General features: G+C 37.8%; 1 pseudogene; it reads left to right on the top strand.

Moving 5' to 3' along the window:
* The first annotated feature begins 526 nt into the window (after nt 1-526).
* LOC137657298 (piggyBac transposable element-derived protein 3-like) overlaps nt 527-5,084 on the top strand; it is a 21,348-nt pseudogene continuing 16,790 nt past the window's right edge.

The raw sequence follows: 5,084 nt of genomic DNA, 5'->3' as shown, positions 1-5,084 counted from the left end.
TATAGATCCCATGCGGGATACTTCAGTCGAGTTTAGATGAACCACGCTCATCCCACGTGGGACCTTTTGGACTATAACGGTTGACCCAGCCAATAGAATACGACATGTAACAAATATTTTTTTTAATGCTTGTTTTAGACATTTGTAAATATTTTAAAAATTATTTCTGGAAAAAATAGTGATGATTTAGAGATGTTAGGTTCATGTGCACATAAATTATTACCTTACAAGAGACTGAATGATAGGTTTTTGGTAGGCAAATTTAAATTATTTTATTACATGAATTTAATTTTTTTTTTTTTTTTTTTTTTTTTGCAGTTTCACAGCTGTATTTTTTATGGGCATCGTAATGCTGTATTGGAGACTCAGGATCGTACACCATGGGTAGCCCCTGATGATGCTGAAGGGAGTGATAATGACTTGAGCCCTTTGGACGTTGCCAGTGATGACGACGACCCTATATACGTGCCTGACGAAGGCCTTACTCAGGAGGATGCCTTTGACCCTCCTATCTTTAGAGATTAGTATGAGACATCCTTATGAGGGTTCTTTAAATCTTATTGCTCTTTAAATGGTTTTTAAACAAAGGGTATTTTTAAAATTTATTTGTTTACTTGCATACTCATTGACATACGTATGTACACACATGCGCTCACACATGCACACGCATACACACACAAGCACGCATGCATACACACACAAGCACACATGCATGCACACACACATGCAGACCCACATACATGCATACATGCATACACACAAGCACACATGCATGCACACACACATGGACACATGCATGCACACTCAAGCACGCATGTATGCATGCACGCACAAGAGCACACATGATTCATTTACTGTTTCACTAATGTTACTTTATTCTTGTTTCAGCTCGCAAGGTCAATGTTGTTGTACCTTAGGAGATGCCTGTGGAAGAGGAAGCTGAGGTTGAGCCCAGGAGGCCTCGTGCTGATGAATGGAAAAAGGAAGACATTGATTTCCACAGCCGGACTTTTTGAGGGATCCTTATGAATATTTCTCCCAGTTCTTCACAGCTGAATTGAGGGAACGCATTTTGTTCCAATCCAACCTGTATTCAAGACAGAAGGATATAGGCAACAACTTCCACATGTCAGAAGAGGGTCTCATAGTTTTCCTTAGCCTTATCGTGTACATGGGCCTAGTTCCTCTCCCTAGCATAGTCGACTTCTGGGCCGTGGAGACCAGGACTCCTCAAGTTGCAGACTTCATGTCCAGGAACCGCTTCAAGTCAATTTGATCTTCCCTTCACTTCAATGACAAGACAGCAGCCTCCCAAGATCGGTTCCTCAAGGTGAGAGTTCCCTTCACCAAGGTCACCAGAGAATTCTTGAAAGTTCCTAAGACTCCTATCCACTCCACTAATAAAGTGATGGTCGCCTATAAGGGCACAAAGGGCTGGTAACCTTCGCCAGTATGTAGCCAAGAAGCCTGACAAGTGGGGCTACAAGTTGTTCTGCCGCTCCAGCATGGATGGATTTGTGCACGAGATTCTTATGTACCAAGGGGAGACAACCTTTATGAGTCACAATACTCTGGTATCTGAAGAGGAAAAAGCCATGTCTGTTACTTCAAAGTTTGTTGTCGCCATAGTCAGGTCCATCAAGTACCCCAGTCAGTCTGCAGTGTATGCAGACAACTACTTTACCAGTATAGGGTTGGCCAAGCAGCTGAGATTACAGTATGGATGCCAGTATGTGGGAACTGCCAGGGAAAACAGAGATGGTCATCCTCCCCTGAAGTCTGTGAAAGAGATGAACAAGAAATCGACACAAAGTGGCATATTTGACTACGTCTCTTCTGATAGCATCCTTGTTGCAAGATGGAAGGACAACAGCGTTGTGACAGTCTTGTCCACTGATGTTAGTGACGAGCCCATGGGTACAGTGGAGCAGTACGACAGGGCAATCAAGAAGAAGGTTCCCATTCCTTGTCCATCTTTCATTCTTTGTCCATCTTTCATCCAGATATACAATAAACTCATGGGTGGCATTGACGAAAGTGCCACGTTGACACATCTCTACAAGACCCCCTTCAAAGCAAAGAGGCTCTACATGAGGCTCTTTGCTTACCTCCTTGATTTGATCATCTGGAACGCTTGGATTTTGTATAAAAAGGATTGCTTAGTTTTGCATGCTAACCAAAAGCCCCTCAAGGAATTCCGTCAGGATATCTCCAATTGGCTCAGAAGGTTCAAGACATCAACCTTCAAAATCACCTAGAATTCTCTTGGCACCAAAGATTCCTCTTTGCCAAAAAGGGGCCAACGAGCAGTTTTGCCAAGTGTAGAGACACATCAGAATGCCACTACCCTACATATGCCAAAGCATGTCACTATGAGGCAGACCTGCAAGTACTGTTCTGTTGTAGGCCACATCCACAGACCCTGCTGGATGTGTGAGGAGTGCAAGGTGGCCCTATACCTCACTGAAATTAGGAATTGCTTTGCTTCCTTTCATAAGGTTTGTTAGTAAGTGTGTGTATATTGTATTTTCACAATTATGCGTAAGTTTTATTATATTTTGTGTATATTTCTACTATTGTTTCCTTGTATTGTATATTTTATTTCTTATATTAATTAAATTGTAAAGCCATCTCTGTATTTCTGTTATACACTGGAACCCAAAAAATGTGATTCATCAATAATAATAATAAAATGATTGGTGGGCGAATCAACATTAGTATAAACTTGAGAAAGTTTACACTTATGGCCCAAAAGTTCCCATATGGGATGAGCATGGCCTGCCTAAACTCGCTCAAGGTACCCATATGGGATACTTTAAAGGGTTAAGTTTGAGCAAAACTTAGATTAAGACAGAAATTTTACGCTCTGAAAATTATATAATCACTTGACTCAAAATATTATTAGTGAATAAATCTTAGACTAAGATAAAAGATATAATTACACTGAATAATATATAATCACTTGACTTTAATTTTAAAATCTGCATAAAACCTTAGACTAAGACAAAAGAAATAATTACACTCTGAAATTTATATAATCACTCGACTCGAAATATTTAAATCTGCATAAAACCTTAGACTAAAACAAAAGAAATAATACTTATGAAAATTATACAATCACTTATTTCACTTCAATCTAAATTTCACACCAACATTTAAGCTTGATACTTTATGAAAATAGATAACCAGATCATGATACAAATACCTTTCACGTTTCCACAGGGCCAGTTACGAAAATTCTAAGAGGATTTTTATAGATACTCACTATGTTTACAAAAACCTGTCACACCAAAACTTTGAGATTTCACTGAACACTTACAACAATATACTGGGCTAGTACAAGAGGCATGTGAGACAGAGAGAGGGGGAGATGGCCATGATTTAAGGCTGCAGTTCTCTATCTGATCTATGCATCCCTGGGGTCAATTATATAAGACTTAGCTACTTCCAGAATATTCTAGGTTCGAGATCTGAAAGTTGTGGGGTTGGCCTAAGGGCGTCAGAGTTATCAACTATCACGTATTGAACAGGAGAACGAACCCACCTCGTTGCACGGCAACTCTCTCTCAGCCAGCTCCGCCCACCCACCGATCTCGGAAATTAAAAAAAGAAACAATCTAACCCTAACATTTTCGAGATCCTTCAAAAGCATGTGGCAGACAAAAGTATCACCTATTTTCTCACAAACATGGTGCAATACCTCATAGAAATATAAAAAAAAAAAAAAACATTTACATAAGCCCTTGTTCATATCTCGCACGGATCACATAACACTCTCAAACAGTTTCTGTAGGACTTCGTAACAAAAATACATGAAATTTAAAGTTATTTCTTAAAATTAACGTAAATTTACATATATTGACTTGAATGAAAAATACAATGAAAGTAACAACAAAAGTCTTACATAATTCACATAACAGACTTATAACTATTACCATTATCACTTTATTGACTTAATATTACAAAAACTTACAAAATTAAAGATACATCATTTACTATATAAATTGTATACAATAATCTTGCAAAAGACAGATTTACTTTAGCAAAAATATCATGTCCACAAAACTATATGAACAAGCAAACAAATTCCGACTAATAACATAGGAATAGCACTCCAAATCTATTTATTACTATTGGTTCTTAAAGCAGTCCAGGATTTCATATGCATAATTCCAAAGATCTATTGGGTTACCTTCATTCAACAATTTTACAATGTCCAAGTAATCAAGGTTAGGATATTTCGCAAGAATGTGTGCACTAAGCGGACAATTTAATAATTCATGTTCCTCATCTTGTACCTGATTTTCCGTACATACACAAATACGTAACTCATGTGGGATCCACCTTTCTAATTCAATTTTCAAACTATGTGACATCAGTCTTATCCTTGTTACAGCTTGTCTCTTATGGTCAGGAACATACATTTCTCCTTAATACACTCTGTGATGTAATAGACCACTGTTAAGTTTTGACCTATATGTAACATACTTCATTGCATTTAAAGGTTTGTATCTTTTTAATGACCTAATATTTTTTAATGACTGTCCGCTATTCTCTTCCCTTACAGAAGTCCCTACTAAAATCTGTAACCTGGTGTACTGTTACTCCTACACATATTAAATAGAAAATGGAATGGTTCCTCCAAATCTGAATTATCTGATTTAGAAGTTAAGAAATTTTTCCTTCTTTTCACAATTTCATATTGTATAGTGTTTAGACCTGCCTCAGCTAAGCACAGAGATACCGATATATTGCTTCTAACACCAAGTAGCATTCTTACTAGTTTACTGTGAGTGTTTTCTATGCCTCCGACATTCTATGTCAACCAACTTTCAGAACTGTATAACATTGATGACATCACAGCTGCATGAAATACTTTCATCTTATAAAAAAAGGGCAGAGTTGTGTTTACAGCACAAAATATGGCAAACTTGTTAACCAACGATGATGACGACTTATCATGTGCATCCAGTAGAGAATTCATTTTTGCATCGTCTAAAAACAAAGCCCCCAGATACATACTGGGAGCAATATTCAGCTTCTAAGTTACCAAACAGGAATGACTCTTTATCCTTTTCATCTCC

Source organism: Palaemon carinicauda, chromosome 18, assembly GCF_036898095.1.
Source record: "Palaemon carinicauda isolate YSFRI2023 chromosome 18, ASM3689809v2, whole genome shotgun sequence".
Taxonomy (NCBI): Eukaryota; Metazoa; Arthropoda; class Malacostraca; order Decapoda; family Palaemonidae; genus Palaemon; species Palaemon carinicauda.
Note: the sequence above shows the minus strand (reverse complement) of the source record. Positions and strands in the feature narration are given on the sequence as shown.